The sequence below is a fragment of the Phyllobates terribilis genome, unplaced genomic scaffold, assembly GCF_046119375.1.
Source record: "Phyllobates terribilis strain yellow unplaced genomic scaffold, ASM4611937v1 Scaffold_1__5_contigs__length_1240528914, whole genome shotgun sequence".
Classification (NCBI taxonomy): Eukaryota; Metazoa; Chordata; class Amphibia; order Anura; family Dendrobatidae; genus Phyllobates; species Phyllobates terribilis.
This window is the reverse complement of record NW_027362761.1, coordinates 1,012,584,692-1,012,606,470: the sequence shown is the minus strand read 5'-3', so window position 1 is coordinate 1,012,606,470 and position 21,779 is coordinate 1,012,584,692. Positions and strand designations below refer to the sequence as shown.

General features: G+C 41.3%; 1 protein-coding gene across 5 annotated transcripts in view; it reads left to right on the top strand.

The window, feature by feature from the left end:
• PALLD (palladin, cytoskeletal associated protein) overlaps positions 1–21,779 on the top strand; it is a 542,838-nt gene that overhangs the window by 431,731 nt on the left and 89,328 nt on the right. The window contains exon 1 of one of the 5 annotated variants that reach the window (XM_073644191.1): positions 14,114–14,256. The exons of the other annotated variants lie outside the window; for them this stretch is intronic. The gene's annotated coding sequence lies outside the window, so the exon portion shown is untranslated. Of the gene's footprint in view, positions 1–14,113; positions 14,257–21,779 lie in introns of those variants that run through there. 5 annotated transcript variants of the gene reach the window in all.

Sequence of the window (21,779 nt, the reverse complement as noted above, 5' to 3'; positions counted from 1 at the left end):
ATTTTTTTATAGATTAATTTCAGGAAAATAACACAGGTAAGCCTTTAACTTGTCTGACGTGCTTGTATTATTATCACATATTGGAACATATTAGTGTATCAAGAACAAAATAAATTACCAGTAATATATTCTATTTAGTTCTATTTTGACTGTGTGCATTATAATAATCTTTTTTTATTTATATAATTCACCAAATACAAAGGCGTGTATCATATACAGATGGCAGTCTCTGTACTTAGTGTGGGCAGAATGGAAAGGTGGAGATTTGCTCTTTTTAATGAATGTTGGACATTAGTTATATGTTAGCAAGAAAGAAAAAGGGTAACCAGCCCATGTCTCCTAAAATGGGTGACATAGAGGGGATAACAAGACATTTCCACTGGACAATAATCAGAAACAAAACACGAATGTCAACCTGTCTGAACAAGCCAGCAATCGCTCGACAAATGAGCAAAACACTTGTTCATCAAGTGAAATGATTAAGAATGCGTAAAATCATCCTTTTCAGCAGCACATTCTTCTCGGCAGCACATGATATTCTATGTGTACAGCACAATCGTATTAATAATTGTTCTGTGCACATGGAAGTGTTGTCAGCATGTCTTAACAGGCTACTAAGTGGCTGCCCATCAGATTATATGGTGTTTGTTAGTCAAGGAATTGCTGTTTAGACAGGTTGAATATTGGGAAACAAACGTTCTTAGGAATGCTTGTTCCCAATTATTGACCAGTGTAAATTGGCCCTAAAGCCTCCATACATATTATGGCAATGAGAAGAGGAAAAGTGGCACTCACCGGTCTTTTAAAAATTCCAAGTCTTTATTTACAACATTTACAATCAGCAGCAAGGAGGGAGATCGCACCACGGAGGACGAGGGCCGTTTCGCTCTGGCAGGTGCTTTAACGGGTTGAACGTAGGAACTGTTGAAGGGCCTGCCAGTGTCAAACCGCCGTCATTACCATATGTCTTTTGGATATGTGGGCACCCGGTACCCTTTTGGCTACTATTGGTCTGGTGGATAAAGAAGTCAGTATAGAGACACAGAAGTTGTCAGTGTGGGCACATTTCTTCTTTCCATGGCCTCCATACATATTAGACTAATGTTGGTCGCACTCACTGATTCGCTTTGTCCTACCAGATATAAGCCACCGGCATAGATGTCTGTCTTAAGCTTTCTCATAGAGAACACAGGATCGCCCTATCGAACGAGCACTCTGGTCTATGGTAGAAACAGCGGAGATGGCTGTCGGCTGAAGCATTGATCACCCACTAAGGCATGTTACATCCAATCGCCGTAGTACAGAGCAGTAATTGTGCACTTCGGACACCTTATGGAACCATAAGACACAGATGTAGGGACTCCATGGGCCACCGTACCGGCTTTGCCACGTTCATGGAGCCCATGAGGGCTGATTACTTAGTACTTTAGGGTTGATATTTTTTAAATGCATCTTCCCCGCAAGATGAGAATGGAACAAATGATCAACAGGAATGAGCTCACTCAGTATTTCTAAATCATTTTAGAAGACCATGCTTCCGATGAATAAGTCATATCTCAGGAATTGGACGTTACTTTGCATTGAAGAGCTACTAAAGTTTCTAATATTTAATAGAGAATGAAACTTGCAGTTGACAAAGAACATTTCATGAGATGTAACATGATTCTGGCACACGTCTCTGGCTTTTCTTGCAACACATGTTACTTGTAGAGTTCATCCCTTAAAAGGGAATAAAGGAAAGTAAAAATAAACACAAGTTTTGCAAAGAAGATATTTAAGTAATGACCCATCATTATCTGTCATTAAAGCTGCATCTTAATACTTCCTGCTCTTTAGCTGTGTGGTTTTACTTGGCCTTTGGTCCACAGATGATCTTAGAAAAGACTTGAAGAGTGAAAAGAGGCAATCATCTTCACTCGGAGAGGCGTGTGGAGAAAACGTGTGCATTAGGAGATCACTAGGCTTCTGCATTCTGATTTTGGGGAAGAGCTGCTAACTCTAAACTTTGAAATTCCCATCCGTTGATGTCAGGCTTATCTTGGGCTATCGGCATTTTACCCCAGAAATGTCTAATTATGGATGCTTTATAAACTGCTTATCTGAGAGACGTGCTGGGTGAAATATGAAATGTAGCAGATCCTGAAAAGACCTGTCACTTTCCCTCCGCTGAATTGGATTAGTGTAGCTGACAGCTTGTAGGTCATCATCCCTGTTACCTTTTGCATGAGATAAAATATGCACCCAATAAACTTTACAGATAGATGGATTTCTCTGTGGTATATAGGACAGTGATTCCCACTAAACATCTGGAGCATCTAAAATCTGTTTCTTTCAAGAGGACCTGTCCTTTCTGTGGATATGTCCGTTTTAGTAAATGCGTGCTTTCCCCGTGTAAAAATAATTCTAGAGTTTTTGTCATTTTCTGCTCAGTGCCATTCATTCGTTATTCCTCCTGATTTTTTATGAATATGTTGACAACCAAGTTTTACCTTTCCTCTTGTCAAAGGGGTATGTCACTACATAGTCTAGGCCTGATTGGACAGTATGGTAAAAGCCTGTTGTTTATTTTAGGGAACCTGTCACGTCCAGAAATGTTATTTATCTGCAAATATAGGGTTAATCTGCAGGTAAATAGCGTTTAAATGTATAATTTCCATGACGTTGTTTTCCAGTCTTGGGGGCGGTGCAGAGAGTGGTTAGTCACCGGTCACTATACTGTGCAGAGCAGGCTGTCAATCAAAGTGGCGAGGAGTGAGAACAGCCGCAGCTCACTGTATAGTAAGCGATGACTAGAGCAGCTGCTTGCACCGCCCTAATGACTGGAAGCGAGCGGCTAGAGGGAGAATACAACTTCATTTTTTTCCTGTAGCCGCTGCTCCAGTAAGTTGGCTAAATAGGATATACAGGCTATTTACCTGCAAATTACCTCCTATACCAGCATGTAAATAGCGTGACTGGATGCAACAGGTTCCCTTTAAGTCATACAATTCAAGAAGGAACAACAGAGTGGTTCTAAATAAAAAATACTCCAGTTTGTTATTTCACGAAGAATAGAGTAGAAATGTCAGAGAACTTGTCATTTTCTTCTGCTCCCCATTCTACTAACTCTGCTTTGTCCAATGCTTATGTATAAAATGTTTATAAGTACATGATAACAAAAGAAACACTCAGTATACAAAATTTTAAAAAAATAAATTAAATCCGGGAACATAATAACTAGTGATGAGCGAGCACTAAAATGCTCGGGTGCTCGAAGCTCGGGTCGAGCACATTGGAATACTCTGGTGCTCGACCCGAGCAATGAGCCCAATGTAAGTCTATGGGAAACTCGAGCATTTTTCTGGCAGTGCCCCCCGGCGGTCTGCAGAAGTTCAAAAATTGCCCAAATCGATGGGAACAGTGCTCAATTAAACGTCAGGCAGGCAGAATATATAGGCAGACAGGCAGGCAGGGTATATAGGAGGGTGCATACATAGCAGGGCAATTGGAACACACTAGTGCCCTCCGATTTTCATGCACCCGTCTCTTTAAAAAAGCCGACAATTCATCAGCGGCATACATCGGTACCCGACAATTTAGAACAGAAAGAATAGAGCATCACACATAGATTAGATAGATAGAAACATGTCAGTCACATATATAATAAGTACAGTGATAGTGTTGATTACTGTACTTGTCATTTAGTGTTAAAATAAAGGATTTATTAAAAAAAAAAATTGGCGTGGGGTTCCCCGTAATTTTAGTCTCTAGCGGAGGTTAAGCAGACGGCTGGGGCAGATGTTTGAAGCCTGGGAAGGGGGTAATACCCACGGAGCTTCCCAGGCTACTAATATCAGCCCCCAGCTGAATACCTAGCCTTTACTAGCTATTAAAATGGGGGACCCCCCAAAAAAATGATGTGGGGTCCCCCCTATTTTATTAGCTAGCAAAGGCTAGGCAGACAGCTGGGGGCTGATATTAATAGCCCAGGAAGGGTGCTATGAATATTGGCCCCCTCCCAGGCTAGAAACACCAGCCGTCAGCCGCCCCAGAAATGGCGCATCCATAGGATGCGCCAATTCTGGCACTTAGCCTCGCTCTTCCCACTGCCCTTTAGCGGTGGCAGTGGGGTAATAGGGCTGGGGTTGCTGTCAGCTTATAATGCCAGCTGACATCAAGCCCAGGTTAGTAATGGAGAGGCGTCTATAAGACACCCCCATTACTAACCCCATAGTCAAAGTTAAAAAAAAAAACCACAAACACCTAGAATAAAGTCATTTAATTGAAATAAACACACAATTTTTTAATGTTCTAAATTAAACCATACTTACCATCACGCCCATTCCAGCTGAAGCCAATGTCTTCTGCAATAAAAGTAAAATAATAAAGCAACCTCATCCTTACCTTTCCATCGTTCCCAGGACGGCTCCAGCTCTGCTACATTCACATGACAAGCTGGATCGCAGCCGAAAGCTGCCATCCAGCTTGCCATGCCGCAGACACTGAGAAGCGCAGGCATGCTTGAGCTCCTCAGTGTCTGGCTGTGACGGCATCCAGATGAGCCAAGTTCATGTCCAATGAACTCAGCTCATCTCATGCACGTCACTGATAGCGTGGGAGAATTCTCCTGTGCTCAGCGCTTGAGTAGGAGAATTCTCCCACGCTGGGATGGCATTCTGATGACAGGCTGGATCGCAGCTGAGCGCTGCCATCCAGCTTGTCATTCTTCAGAGACACTGCAGAGCACAAGCATGCCTGCGCTCTGCAGTGCCTATGAAGGATGGCATGCTGGATGGCAGCGCTCAGCTGTGATCCAGCCGGTCATCTCAATGCCATCCCAGCGTGGGAGAATTCTGCTCAAGCGCTGAGCGCAGGAGAATTCTCCCACGCTGTCAGTGACGTGCTTGAGGTGAGCTGAGTTCATTGGACATGAACTCGGCTCATCTGGATGCCGTCACAGCCAGACACTGAGGAGCTCAAGCATGCCTGCGCTTCTAAGTGTCTGCGGCATGGCAAGCTGGATGGCAGCTTTCGGCTGCGATCCAGCCTGTCATGTGAATGTAGCAGAGCTGGAGCCGTCCTGGGAACGATGGAAAGGTAAGGATGAGGTTGCTTAATTATTTTACTTTTATTGCAGAAGACATTGGCTTCAGCTGGAATGGGCGTGATGGTAAGTATGGTTTAATTTAGAACATTAAAAAATTGTGTGTTTATTTCAATTAAATGACTTTATTCTGGGTGTTTGTGTTTTTTTTTTTAAACTTTGACTATGGGGTTAGTAATGGGGGTGTCTTATAGACGCCTCTCCATTACTAACCTGGGCTTGATGTCAGCTGGCATTATAAGCTGACATCAATCCCAGCCCTATTACCCCACTGCCACCGCTAAAGGGCAGTGGGAAGAGGGAGGCTAAGTGCCAGAATTGGCGCATCCTATGGATGCGCCATTTCTGGGGCGGCTGACGGCTGGTGTTTCTAGCCTGGGAGGGGGCCAATATTCATGGTACCCTTCCTGGGCTATTAATATCAGCCCACAGCTATCTGCCTATCCTTTGCTAGCTATTAAAATAGGGGGGACCCCCACGGCATTTTTTTGGGGGGGAACCCCATTTTAATATCTAGTAAAGGCTAGGTGTTCAGCTGATATTAGTAGCCTGTGAAGCTCCGTGGGTATTACCCTCTTCCCAGGCTTCAAACATCTGCCGCAGCCGTCTGCTTAACCTCCACTAGAGACTAAAATTACGGGGAACCCCACGCCAATTTTTTTTTTAATAAATCCTTTATTTTAACACTAAATGACAAGTACAGTAATCAACACTATCACTGTACTTAGAAACATGTCAGTCACATATATAATATCTATCTAATCTATGTGTGAAGCTCTATTCTTTCTGTTATAAATTGTCGGGTACCGGTGTATGCTGCTGCTGAATTGCCGGCTTTTCATGTTTCACTGTGAGCACTGTTCCCATCGATTTGGGCTATCACTGTAATGCCACAACCACCATGGCTGTGACATTACAGTGAGTGGCAGACAATCCCTGCATGATTGGTGCTTTAAATAGCGCCAAACATGCAGGACGGGGACCCGAGCTCCCACCCGAGCATCTTGAAAGTACTCGGCGAGCTCCGAGCATCTCGAGTACTGAGATGCTCGGGCGAGTACCGAGCAGTGGCGAGCATGCTCTCTCATCACTAATAATAACATAATATAAAGGCAGTTTCTATAATGGGACCTCCAAAGATGAAAAGGAGTACAGATAACTTTGAGTTGGAACTCCCATAGCAATGTGAATATGTTGGATTTTCTTTTTCATAGACACCACAAAGCAAAGAAGGAAGGAGGAACCAGTCCTATGGTCTTGTCCTTCTCACTGACCAGAAAAATAAAAGGTTTAAACAAGAGCCTTAAAATATATACAAACCCCTCAACACACAGATGCCAAAACACCTTTACACAACTGCCCAGCACTTACCCCTCATAACTTGCTTGTAATACATTACCAATGAAAGGTCTGCCCTAGTTTTCAAATCCCACCTAATCTTTTTGTCCACTTGACCGTACCCAATCCCACTTATCCCATACCTTTCTACCGTGTTTTTCAACCAGAGCCCACCTCTTCAGCCTATCACGAACTACGGACATCTTCCCTTTTTTCTTTTAAGTATGCAAATATCACACCCTTGATTAAAGAAGCTTTCTGGCCTTCTCACATTTTGTTACTCCCTTTTGCCTGTAAATACATAGACTACGCGCACATTACACTGTCTTCTCATCTCTCATTTGTCGGGCTACAATCTTACTTCTGGTCCAATCACTCTTCTCAAACCACTAATGATTTACTGTCTGCTAAATTCTCAAGACGTTAAAGGTGTTCTCCAAAAATGTAATAAAATGGCCTCCATCATGTAATTCTAATGGCAGCCTGACATAGTCACGTGTCAGGATCAGCAGCTGTCTAAAGAAACATAACTCCAAAAAACCTGTGTCTCAACTGTTAGAGGAGCTGTATCATAAGCAGACAATACTGGATCTGCGGAGATGTGCGTGTGACAGGAGAAGAAAAAAATCTACTCTGCTAACTGCACAAGGAGGACTGTGGCTGGAGAAAAAAAATCTTTGTGTTTAGTTAGTCTAAGAGAATATTTATTTTTTCTCCTTTCACAGCCCTTCTCTGGCAGCTCCAGCATGTAATCTTACAATACAGCTCCTCTGTCACTTGAGACACGTCTCAGGAGTTGTTTCTTCAGATTGCATCCTGTCCTGAGACATGACTTGTATTGGCTGTCGTTTGAATTACATGATGAGCGAAATTTTTTATTACACTGTTGGAAAACCCTCTTAGAAAATATATGCCTGCTTAATAAATTTGGTGTGACCAACTCCAGCATTATGCCGCTTAAAAAGTATGAAATGGCAGTCTAAATAAATTGCCCCCATAACATGTAATAAATAGCATGATACCACTATGTCTGATCTGATTACACAAATTGTTAGAGCTGACAACCTTTGTGTGAACATCCATGTATTTCCCCATTTATTACTTAGGTTAGGCCTGTCGTGCTCCATCATCTGACAATAATAAAATACTTATGGTCAATGATCTGAAAAGTAGAACATATTTTTTAGGCTCGGTACTGAAATGTAAGTGCACATTAAATCGCTCATTCAGCATTTCATGTAACAACTGACAGCATGGAAGAGGTGACATACTGAATAGTTTCCATTGTAGCTATTATCAACAGTTGCATTTCCTCCGCTTATAATGACATGATGATATTGTTATGCAGGAAAGCTCAACACGATGTGTGTGGTCCAATATATATAAATATAGATATGCGTGGACAATGTATCATTAAATACATAAATGATTAAAAAAACAGAAACTTTTATCTTTCAGACATTACATTATTATTATATATGGGGCTGGACAAATCCCAGGAGAAAATGAGCTTGCTTCTGTCTTCTGTAATTGTGTAACTATCCCGTAAGATCTAGAGTCACTTCTTCATCCCACCATTACAAATGAAATAGATTAATTTATTAAAGCACAAAGTCGGCTTGCACTTAAAGGGGTGGTGTTATAAAGGCAACCTCTCATGACCAGCTGGTGTCCCAGTGGGAAGACATGCTGATATCCTTGGGACATTACCCTAACACACCTTCCAGAATGGAACACTAGTTACATACCAGCTGATGAACCAGTATTCTGATGGAGAAACGCGTCGAGGTCACGGTGATATGGTAGCTACGTCGGGTTCCTTCCTTGCACCTTATTCACTTTATGAACTTTTGTGTAGAGTTGTGGGATTTGGATTGATTTACATCCCCCCCACTACATTTATAGGGTTTCTACATTGTTTCTTAGCACTATAGCACTTTATTGGCATCTATTGAATATAATCACTACAAACGGTAGGCAGTTATGGTGTGTTTTTATGTGTGAATTATTTGTTATTCCCACATGGATATAAACGCTGTCCTCCCCTGTTGGGGGAGATACGGTATGGTGGTATAGGGCCTTTTTAGGGTCTCCTAGGGTAAAACGACTTTGAGCGGGGCCCCCAATATTGCATTTGATTTAGGGTGACAACCTCTGCAGTTAGGTAGGGTATTTGTATAGGGTTTGATTTCTTCCCTCCCCCCATCACGTCCTGCCCTTGCTGCCCTATATCATACTAATGGATATTTGATTGTGGCTATTGTGCCGGGTATCATAAACTCCTTTCCCCCATCCCTTCCTTTTGAATTGTTTTTTGGGGTATGATTATTATTTTGTAACTTTTAATAAATATTAATGTGAGATATTTTGAAATCCTCCAGATCTATGTTTTCTAGATAGCCTGCCCCAGTGGGAAGCCGTGTCAGACAATGTAATTACACCTGCTATACTGGGAGCCACAATAAAAGAGCAGCATTTATGATGACCGTGTGCCCTAAGCAGGATATAACTTATGCATGCATGTATGTATGAAGGGGCTCACTTTGTGAGCTTTAATTCACCATTTAATCGCCATGATAATGGTGTCCTATAGACAAATATTTAGATGATTTTAGCTCCAATTGGTTTTGGAAATGGATGATAGTAAATATTTTCCTGTGTGATGCTCCTTCACATGTAAAGCGCTATGGAATAAATGGCGCTATAACAATAAATAATAATAATAATAATAGTACAGCTGCAACTACATGTACCAAACTCAGAAAATTACTGACGTGCAGAAAACTGGTTGATCATTTTAAAGCTTGCAAAAAAACATTTGAGGAACTCCTAAAATAATTAGAAAAGCTACAATATATATTTACTGAGATAAGTTGATACCTGGAAGAGAGAGAACAGAATGTATACGGTGTGTCACTGGGTACATATAACATGTGGCATATGTTCAGAAAATGTCATTGGCCCCAAGACCCTTGAACAGATGTGACATATTTTGCTGGTTTGATTGTAAGGTCATCATTCCTGGAATTCTCCTTCTAATTGTTTGCTTGTGTTTCCGGAGATCTGACCCCGGTCTTGACTCTTGTCATGTGAAATATCTGATAGATCTTTGACTTCTGATGCAAATCTCTAAACTGTGTCACTTGTTATAATGTTAAAAAAGAAATGTACTTTGTCATAAATGTCCTTAAAAATCGAGTAGAGAGGACACACCAGACAATATCATCTCAGATATACAGTAGAGGCAATTGTAGAAAAAGCCAATTGACATAGTTGATTATTTTGGATGGTGGTAGCAAAGAAATGCAAGCACAGGAGAATCTACAGATACATACACCCCTGACCAGGTTTAAACCTATACAGAATAAGCATTGGAAGCGGGTAATATGAAAATGGCCAAGTATTATGTACTTGAATCTGACGTTTTATAAATGTTCCTGGATTGAGAATAAATAAGTATAGTAAGCGGACGATATTATAAAATTGACCAGGAATAAGATACTTGAACTTGACATTTTATACAGCTTACCTGGGTCAAGAAATTGTCTTACATGAGTTTAGTAAGTGGCATCAAAAATATTCTATGTTTCTGGAAGTGCTCGGGAAGGAATCTGCTTTTTCGGAACATCCTTAATGTAGAACAGTCGCCTTTTTGGGTCCACAAAGTCTTATTGTGATATATCTTAAGTTATCCATTACTTTTTATTTTGTGTAAAAATGGGCACATGGTGGTCCTAACATAAAAAAAACACACTCGCCTACTAGCTCCCTAATGTTATGCCTTGTATAGAGACTTTGGGGGTGCTGTATTATAAAGGGATGCTCTGTACTATAGGGTACCGGTTTCTGGTTCCCCGGTGCACCATCTGTCTGTAATCTGAAATACAATGTATTCCAGGCTTACATTTGACACATCATTCCTGACATTTACTTTTGTTGGAAACAATCAGCGTGAACTGTACTGAATGAATTAAATTGGCACCAAAAGAGCAATTATATTCCTTCATAAGCACACTATTGTTGAACTGTCTCACAGGCGATATAGCTAAGAGAATGTCACTGCATTTTTGTGGTTCTTCATTTCAGGGCTGAATGGACAATTTCAAATCTATGCAGTATAAGGGGTTAATACGTTTTACAGACATGTCCACGATCATTGTCATTAGCCTGGTTAGAGGTGCTTAAGTGATTGTTACCGGTTTCCTTTGTTAATATTGTAATCCTTAACCGTGATTGTTTAGAACAAGTTGTCAGATTTCAGCAAGTTTCCCTAATAAGGGAGAGTGATGTAACAGCGGTGGACTCCTGCCAGAACCTCAGCGCTCCTAGTGTTTATATAGCCACATACCAGTGGAAAATGCCTCGCAACGGTTCAGTGCTGGATATATATAGGAAGGCGAGCTCAGGTTTATATGGAATGGAAATAATGATTATGTTTCATCGGTGGTGTGCCCTTCAAGCAATAGAGCATTTACACCCAATAATGTATGTTTCAGTTTGTCCAATTGACTATCTTGACCAATTTAACCAATCGACCAACTTGACCAATTTGTGTGATTTATAGCAGATTAAAAGTTTTTGTTTTTTTAAAAACCTTTTCTTAATATTCTAGACACTAGCCATTAACTCAAATCAGTCATTACAATACACAATATCAGGCAATATTATGGTTTTTAATCACCCCTCTTGCATCCAATCTTCTATATCTATGGAGGCATGGACTTCACAAGAACTGCGAAAGTGACCCGTGGTATCTTCTGGCACCAATTCGAACATGGCAAATACTTTAAGTTCTGTAAATTTTGAGGTGGGGCCTCCATGGATTAGATCTTTTTCCTACCAAAATCCACAGATAATCAACTGAATTGAATATTTGAAGGCCAAGTAAACACCCTGATCTCATTGTCATGCCCTCATTTTGGGAACACCACACAAGAACTGACGTTTTGGAGATCCTTTGTCACAGTCATCTAACCATCACAATCTGACGCTTGTCAAAGTCCCTCAGATACTTAGACTGTGTGTCCACTATGCGTTTTTCAAACGTTTTTGCCTCTGAATTTCCGCAGCGAAAACGCTTAAAAAAACGCTTGGTAATACGTGCCCCATGGTCCCCAATGATAATCCGCTTGTGCTGTGCACATGCTGCGGAAATTTCCGCTGCGGATTGTCATTGTGGAAAAATACTCAGCATGTCCATTAATTTTGCGGACACGCAGCGTAATTGCCGACATTGACTTGCATTGAGCCGCATATTATCCGTGTGAGCACATGTGCCCCTGCGGATATCATACGGTTCAATGTGCAGATGGTACCCGGGTTTGGAGAAGAGGTGACTCTCCTCAAGACACAGGTACCATAGAACCTGTTAAAAAAATAATTAAAAATAAAAAATAAAGATTATATTTACCTTCTGATGGCCCCCAGTCTCATCAGCGATGCGTCTAGTCTGTGGTATGGGTCGCGGTGGTGTGAAAGGACCTGCCATGACGTCATTGTCATGTGACAAGTCACGCGACCGCTGACATCGGCGGTCGCGTGACCTGTCACATGACTAAATGTCGTCATGGCAGGTCCTTTCACACCACCGCGACCGATACAAGACACCGGACGCAGCAGAGAAAACACAGGGGGCTATCGAAAGGTAAGTATAATCTTTATTTTTTACCATTCTTATTCTTATTTTTTAACTATTACTTGGTCACACTATATAAATCCATGCCGGTTGCATGGATTTATATAGTGTGACCAAGTTGTCAAGCACTTTCCGACTGATGCTAAAATCGCTTGGAAAAGCGCTTGATAACCCGCATGCAGAAATGCATGCAAAAAACGCTTGACAAACGCTTCTACCTGGCAGGAAAAACGCATGTAAAATCCGCATGCGTTTTTCCTGCCAGGGAGAAGCGGAAAAATATGCAGCATTTCTGCATCGTGGGCACATAGCCTTACACTTCCCCAATTTTTCTGCTTCAAAAACGTTAACTTCAAAAACTGACTATTCACCTGCTGTCCTTAATAAATGCTATTATTGTGAGATATTTTGTTCACTTTACTTTAGCAGTGGTTTATATGTTGTGGCTGATTAGTGTAGGTATCTATGGTTTCTCACACATTAATGCAACCATGGTAGGGTGGATAACTTTCTCGATTGTACACATTCTATCTAGCGATCAGTAGCCATTCATGACTCCTGTGTCATTTGTGATCACAGCACTGCTTACAAGGTTGTTGTTGAGGGTTTCAATATAAATACATATTCCCAGAACAAAATTAAACTCCATTTACACAGAAAAATTATCGTGAACGAGCATTCTCATGCAGCGCAAAAGATCATCTTTCTGGCGGTGCATCGTACTGTATAAGCAGGACTCTTAACTGCTGAGATCCATGGCGCCTATGTGCACTGAGCTATCTATTACAGATCTGCCTGTGTAAACAGTCTATTTAACGACCCATTGTTTACCTGTCAATGGTCATTTAGTGCCCTGGTTCTGTCCATGTAAACAGAGCATTAGTTAAACAGAAGACTTAATTTTTCTTCTCTTCTTTCAGTGTTAACAGAACAGCCTTAGTACTCTCAGTTCACGCTTTTGGGCACAGAACTTGATGGTTGCAATACACAGTATTGTGCTCATCCGTTGCTTTTTACTCCAGTTGATGCAGAATACTCAAATATAATAGAATATATAATACTATCAACAGTTGTATTTTTCTTGACTTAAGGTAACATTCATCTGTGTACCGTGTTAGCTAGTGCACAGAAAAATATTAAAAATTGAGAGTCCTCAGTGGTTGATACCTCTAGGTAATGTCAGGCAATGTTGACTTCATATAGGCCACAGTACATTGTTGTCTTCATAGCTTTCCGACACTTAGCACTGTACAATAATAACTTGGTGTAACTCACTGGACTCAACTTGAGGCAGTTAACCTGGATGGAGTCACATTTACACCTGACCCTATTCTTAATAGCCCTTCCTTAATCAGACCCTTTTATCATTTCCATTCAGTTCACTATGCAACAGGTCTAAACCGTGTAGGTCACTTCGCAGCCCTCAGGCAAGCAATCTCCCACTGCACACTGCTGACCAGTAGACTTATAATATTGCACTATGTGAAACTGTCTGAACCAGTGAAGTTCTGATGGGATGCTGTCTTCTTTGATACGGATGGTTCATAATCTGAATGTGATGCTTTTTATCTTTATCTCATTCAGCCAAATCAGATGTCATGCTTTGCACTTAGGAGGGGCAACACCCAGAAACATTGAGAGTTTGGTTTGACTTTTATCCTAAGTCATGTGGCAAGGCTCGTTAAATAGTTGATATTGACTTTTAGGATTGCTACTTCCAATAGGTGGCGCTAGAGTTCAAGTCCTCTTACTCAGAAGAGGCAATTTTCAATGAAAAAATTTTAAAATTCCCACACAAATTTATACAAAAATGTACAATTATATTTGATAATGTGAATCTATCATGGGTCAGCAAAATAAACATTCCTGTGCTAAAATAGTCAATGATAAATGATTGTATATATGAAAAGTGGAAAGACAGAGTGGGACATGTGGCGTTATCTCTAGTATTAGGCACATGGCTGTTACGGGTTAATGTACCCTGGTGCATAGTTAGATCATGTATTAACCTGTGATATAATTATAACCTCTCTAGCATTCTTCCATGATTACCTCTGCAGTAGTCTGTTGAAAGGAGCAGAATCGTCCTCCCACTTGAAGCTTTGCGCATTCACATATTTGGTTTCTTCAGACTTTTTAATTACATTGCGGAGGATAATACTTTTCGGTTGGGCGTGCTGTGAGGAACATTGACATTCAGGTATTCTACCTAAGAATGTGAGCGTAGCCTTTAATCTCGGAGTCTTCAGGTTCCCATGAAACTTTCTGATTATGTTTCAGACCAGTGACATTTGCCTCTGTGAGCTGTAATTGTGCGGCCGCAGTGTGACAGATGTTCGGCATGTGAAGATTTATGGGTGGCTCGCTCTGCTAGGATGTAATCACTTGGGTACTGTGTTTTGTGTCTGTATGTGTTGTTAGGAAGACTAAATGTCATTGTCAAGCTCTGCTCTATTTCTGCTCTTCTTAGCTCCATATGGCACGTTGTGGTGACTTTTTTGTACAGTTTAGACTTCCTGCATGTTGACAGACAAGTCTTGTATAAGATGCAGAACTAATGCTATAAATATGAGAGAGATTCTCATAATTTAACTTTTTTTAATCAATAGATATGAATTATATTCTTTATAAATAGGTGACATGGCAAGATCAGTATGTATACAGCCCCCCAAGGCTGGTGTATAGCTCTATTGGGGTAACTGTACTGATTATAAAGTGCGAATGTATGTCATGGTGTTGAGACCATCAATCCCTACAACAGTCATTGACCATAATGGGGCTCATGGTATAAATTCTCTATCTCAAACACACATGGGACCAATTTTATAGGACGCCAGTTATCTTACTGGAGTAAATCCAATTGTGAAGCTCAATAATAGTGTTATCGTTATAAACCCACTCCTCACCAGGAAAAATAGACCATGATTCAGTTGTATGGAGGTAGCTGCTCCTAGTAAGCACCTGTACACACCTATTTCTTGTTTTGGATGTGCCAGTCAGTATTTGGATGTTAGAAAGTGACTTTCCTTGTTTATATGCAAGGGTCCTAAATTACAGAGCCGATTAAGAGCTGATCCAACTTTATAGTGGTTTCTATGAGATTCATGGCATAGTTGTGTAAGGCGCTGCTCTATACAGATGAGCTGCATGTAAATGGTCACATATCCCTTTCAGATCTTTATCTCTTGCCTATACACGTGAGATAGCTCTCGGTCAAACGGGTACCTTCCTTGATTCTCCCATACACGTGAACACTCAGCCGATATCCCGTGTGTTTTCAATTGTGGAAGAGGAGAAATTCACTGGCAGAGACCCCTGTTCGCGACTTATCAACAGGGAGAATAAAATGATCTGGTGTTGACAATCAAACTGCCCAATCCTCATCTGTCAGGGAGAGCCGTGAGACCCCCACACACCGGATGCTTGACCAGTCCTGCCGGTATCGGCCTCCCCAGCTTTAGTTTGTTGTGTTTGGGGGTGTTTAGTCTTTGTTTGGTCAGAATGGAGCCGAGTCGCTGGCCATCAGCGCCGCACTGGAGAAATCATCACGTAGTTGCTTTCTAGCTATTTGTACGTTTCTTCAATCTTTCCGAAATAGCTGTTTGTACAAACTGAAAACAGATGTTTTAATCTGAAGAATAATATTTATTCCCAGAAAACACAGTAGAGTTGTCCCTGTAGCCAATGAGACTGGGAAAAGCACAGCGTTATTTATGTCCATCAGGGAACTATGCAGTAACTTGTTACAATGCTTTCACTCCTCTTTTAAATTATAAATCTGTGTGATTATAAATCATGATATAAAGACACTCGCTGGTGAGTTTACCCCACAACGCTCACCAGCAAGGCCTCCTTAGGTGAGACATACATGGTGTATTCAGCATACTATAGCCGCCATGAAGCACAAGGTCATCGGCTAGGAACACCTGCATGTTCTAAGGTCAGTGTTCCTCAACCCCAGTCCTCAGGACCCACCAACAGGTCATGTTTTCAGGATTTCCTTAGTATTGCCCAGGTGATAATTCCATCACCTGCACAGGCAATACTAAGGAAATCCTTAAAATCTGATCTGTTGGTGGCTCATGAGGACTGGAGTTGGGGAACACTGCTCTAGGTTATAATATGGGATTGAAGGGAAATTTCCATCTTTAAAAGTTATCACTGCCTCCAAAATGCCCCATTGTAATGTAGAGGTGCATGCATCCCCCGCTCTATTCATTCTCTATGGGACTGATGGAAAAAGGAGAGCGGTGTACTCTCTCCAGCAGTCCCATTTACAGGAATAGCAGTGGCCAACTGGGCATTTATAAGGATTGGTCATAGTCGAAGTAGTCGGACACCCACCAACCAAAAGTTATCCTCTATCTTTTGGATAGTTGATCATTTCTATTAATGGAAATAAACATTTATTGCTTTCCCATAAACACTTCATACTATTCTAAGCTATGATTTTACATAATTTACACATTATAAAGGCACCAACATGAATGATTCCAGTAGCAACCAACAGAATTGTGACTACAGCTCCGGACTATAATACGGGTTCACTCCGAACCAGTAGGAAATAAGTAAAACAACACTAATCTATACCGATTGTAAAATGGCGAGCATATGTTTCATTATGGGCCTTACTTTAAAATGTTTCGCCTTAGCACACAGTTCCCTGATTAGCCACATCATTGTTCCCAGAACGGTACTATATGATTTTCTATGTGGCCCCTGTAGTATTTATTTCATTTTTATTTTTCGCTATTCTGGTTAATGCTGAAGCATAAAAATATCTCATATACAGAAGCATTTTCCTCATGTACAAAACCACAAAAGTATGCAGTCCAACAGCCGGCTGTATACCCATGAGCCTTGTTAGTGAAAACTGGAAGAACGAAAAGTAAGGGGGGACCTCACAGTTATAAATCAGCCACAAGCCCCTCTACATCTGGAAAGTTATAGCACAAAACTGCTGATACAAATAACATGAACATTTCTGAGCACTGGAATTCATTGTAGTGGTTTCTCCCAATCCCGGCAGGTCCCTTGTGTCCTGTGCTTCTACCTCTGATGCCTCATTCTTGTGTGTCCATATGAAATTTGTAACTTAGTCCCCATAATTTATACTAACCCGAAGTATGCCATATACTGTTTTATAAGGCATTTTATAGGTTTTCTATAGCTCTTAAAGTCTAATTATAATAGACATTTTAGAATATTTCTAGATGATGGTTTCAGAACTAGGATTGCAAATGCATAGGCTTATTGGGCTATTGAGATGTTAGTCAGGAAGCCAAAATCACCTAGTTTTCCTGTAACTATTCAGAAACAAGAAAAGTTGGATTTATAGTTAGTGAAATGCGTAATGTGACTACTCCCAGTGATGTCCCAATCAAAACCCTCACATTTATTCCTAATTTCTTGGGTTATTATAAAACAAGAAACTTAATTGCTAACTATTCATTGCCAATGTCACCGGCCATTGCTTCAGTCTGTCAGAGCTGGTCGGTGTCCTAGGTACGGCGCAAGCTGTTTACATTAGAGCTCTTTCCGATAGAGCTTGTAAGCACTGTTCTGAGCTGTCCGGATCTCTGGATCTCTCCAGCTTCGATGCCTCTGCTCTCCTCCGATAATGTAGAGGCAAATCTGTCTCTGCTTACAGTTTCGGATAGTATACAGGGCGGATAAATGATGCAGTGATGCCACTGGTCTGAAATGTCAGTCAGGAGGGCACCATCCACAGCTAGCCGGAAGCAGCGAGACCTCGGAGCTGTGCGCTACAGAAGATCAGTGCTGAGAATAACATTTAACATTTTCTGTTAAAATAGATTGCATTATTCTTCCTTTATGAATTACAGAATTGCTTACATCATCATAAGATTCATGGTAGGGTGCCAAGTTTAAAAATTTTGCTGATTTCAATGATAGCTGCTGACAGTCCTATATGTATAGGGACTATCTTTCTCACAACATCTCTTATCCAGTGAAAAAAGTGTCAAGTTGGATTTTAGTAATTGCAAACCTTCGTTGCCAATGAACATAAGCATCACCAGAGATATTTGACGGCCTCTGATCCTTTTCCTTTTTGTGAAATACGATGTAGGATTAGCTGATCACAATGTGCATGTCTATGGGGTGGCCAGAGACCATAGCTCATGGCCAAATGATCCTTCAGCCAACAGCTGCTTTTAAGTGTAATTCTACATTTGTGCTTCAGAGTGAGTCTCTTTCTGTGCTGATAAAGCATTTGTTACAATACACTGCAGAGACATAAAGGAAACGATGTCATCAGCTTGTAAACTGTGTCATCATGTGTCATTCCAGCTTCTAATTGTCAAAGTGCTGCCAATAATCCAGTAATTCAGATTATAGATGACATATGCCCTCCACATAGAGGCTGCTGAACTGTCCCTATCAGCTGCAGAGTAGCCCTGAATCATATCTGTCATCCCACAAGTGAACAGCTGATTCCTTTTAAACAGACATTACCCTAATTTCCTGTGGACAGATAAAGAGGAAAACTGACATTAGTTCAGTGGCTTGTTCATCTGCTGATAAAGCCTTGGACTCCCAAAGCAAAGACACACCAGACTGCCTTTTTAGGCTGTGCCTCTGTTCGGGGAGATGAGTGTATGTCTCCATTACTTGCAGTTAGACCCTTCTCTGTAAGTACCATATCCAATATTGCTAAGGCAAGCAAACGCTGGAGTTCAACTTTAAAAAGTGAGAGGCCGACTGGGGAAAACTATCAACAAGTATGATGTATGTACAAAGCTCATAGGTACTTGGTACACTGTACATCACCGGCCATGGCAGGAATCAATGCTGATTTGTAGGCTGTGTAGCAGAACGCATATCACCCATTTATCTGCTGCGGAGGGTATGGTTTAAATTATGGTATTGCTCAAATGCCTCAGTATCCAGCACAGAAGACCTCTTGTCAAAAATTCTTCAGGCCGATTGCATAACTCATACACTACGATGATAGGATTACTATGAATTACTGGTAAGTATACTTACAGGATTAGTGAGGACAGATGCAGTCACTCAGTGTCCACCTTCCAGAGGTGTTTGCAGGATTAATTGTGTACAGTATATGGTAAATGAATTCCCAGTATTGCCCAGGTACCTCATATTTAGATGTCACCTCATGACACAACAATCATCTGTGTGCAAATGATCTGTGTGCCTTGTCTGGCTTTATATAACTATTGAAGGGATGGGTGGCGGGCCCCAATATTATTTTCCCCGATAGGCTACTAGTTTGGGACAAGAAAAATTGTGTCTTCTCATCAGGTCCGAATATTTCAGAGCTGTTTTTTATCCAAAAATTGACATGTATAGAACAAGGTGGGCATTTGTGGTAGATTTCAGGAGCTAGAGTAAAGGCAGCCATAAACCCTATAAAGTTATCGAGTTTTTGGCCAACAACTATTCCTTTCCACCCTCCCATACCCATACATGCTGGGCTCAGCCTAGTGTGAATGTGGTATGTGAATAAGCCACTGCCAGACACCTCTGATCTGCTTTGAGAAGAAAAGGATCAGGCATGCCAGATTTTTCTTCGCCCATGCATAAAGTTCACCTCATACATAACATATGGAAACTTTAAAAATAAAAAAATCTTAGCCTTTTTTTTCTTTGCCATTTTATCTTATTGTACCGACAATTTTACTTTGGCTAAGAGTGTAAACCCTCATTGAAAGAAATTCAGAAGTTTTTTTTTAATAAGCAAAGAAAGTTGAAGCAGCGCTCCATTGGGGTAACCTCAACAAATAATGTGATATCGGGGAAAAAACCCAGAGATGGTAGCTATTTATCATTGCTTTCCTGTCACACTCTATACTGTTTATTCAGTGTTTTAAGGCTTTCTCTCCATATCTATACTGTTATGCTGTGAGCTGTGACGTCCTCTCACTATTCAGTTTCACTATAAATGGCCGCTCCATTCCCAGCTTCTGCTTTTCTACAGTCTATGATAGTCCTTCCTGATTGATTGTGCTATACACCGTGATGTGATAACTGCAAGATATTATGGAAGCCATAGTAATGCAATCCCCTGCTTTGTGTAAAATGGTGGTGGACATTTCTTTTGGAAATTTGTATGACTCAAATAGCAAATTGCTTGAATCCTAAATTGTTGTAGTCCAGCACATTTTCTAAGATTTAGCATGAGTTCTACTAGCATCCGAACGATTCACTCATCTTTATGTGTGGCTCGTCAAGTAGATGTTTCTCCTTGGGCTATACTGAATGCATGCTGTTTCACCATGGTTCCTCATATTATTTATTAAGAATCCTTCCTTCAAATAGAGATGTTTTCTTTGGGGGAGCAGGAATATGATTAACCCCTTAGCGACCGCTGTAACGCATTTTCACGGCGGCATTTAAGGGTAACAGTGTAGCACCCCCCAGAGTCAGAAATTGTCCGGGGTCTATGCCCGCAGTTACAATGATTTCTCTCTCTCCTCTAACACGATATACATGTCCCTCTGCCATCCCCCGGATCGCCTGATCTGTTTCCCCGGCCCTCCGTCACCTTCCTGTAAAAAAAAAAAAGGCGCATGCACAGTGCGCCCCCCGAGATCTGCCAGCCGGTACCCGGCAACAATAAGGAATTTTCTGTATTGGTTCCTTTTGATCACTGTGATAGGGTTTATCACAGTGATCAAAAGAAAAAATAATGAATACACCTTTGTCACCTCCTTAGTTAGTTTTTTTTTCTCCATTCTTAGCAGTTAGGGATTGGAGTTAGGGTTGTATTAGGAGTAGGGTTAGGATTGGGTTATGGTTAGGATTGGGTTATGGTTAGGATTGGGTTATGGTTAGGATTGGGTTATGGTTAGGATTGGGTTATGGTTAGGATTGGGTTATGGTTAGGATTGGTTTATGGTTAGGATTGGGTTAGGGTTAGGATTGGGTTAGGGTTAGGATCGGGTATGGGTTAGGGTTAGGAATGGGTTAGGGTTAGGAATGGGTTAGGGTTAGGATTAGGGGTAGGGTTAGGATTAGGGGTAGGGTTAGGATTAGGGGTAGGGTTAGGATTAGGGGTAGGGTTAGGATTAGGGGTAGGGTTAGGGTTGTGTTAGGGTTTGGGTTTGCGTATGGGTTTGGGTTTGCATATGGGTTTGGGTTTGCATATGGGTTAGGGTTGTGTGAGGGTTAGGGTTGTGTTAGGGTTAAGGTTCTGTGAGGGTTGGAGTTAGGGTTGTGTGAGAGTTGGGATTTTTTCAAAAGTAAAGAAAAAAAAAATGATGACGATATGACGACTAGGGCTCTCTACTTAAGCTTGCATCGGGTGCTCAGTTATGCACAGAGTATCGCGGGTGCTCAAGTGACATGCTCGAGAACCCACCCCACATGTTTTGCGGCTGTTATACTGCAAAAAATAACACGCAGGAATTGGCTGCCATACACGGGCAATCCCTGCATGTTTTTTTTTTGGGAGTCTAATAGCCGCAAAACATGTGGGGTTGGGGACTCAAGCATCTCACTCAAGCACCAGCGATATTCGGTGCATACCCAAGCAACCAATCCAAACTCAAGTAGCGAGCACTTGCGCTCAACACTAATGACAAGATATTAAGTATGACGACCTAATGTTATCAAATTCTGTGTTGTACCTCTGGGCTGAAAATACTCACTATACCCCTTGTTAAAATCCTTGAGGAGGATAGTTTCCAAAATGGTGTCACTTATGGGGGGTTTCCACTGTTTAGGCGCATTAGGGGCTCT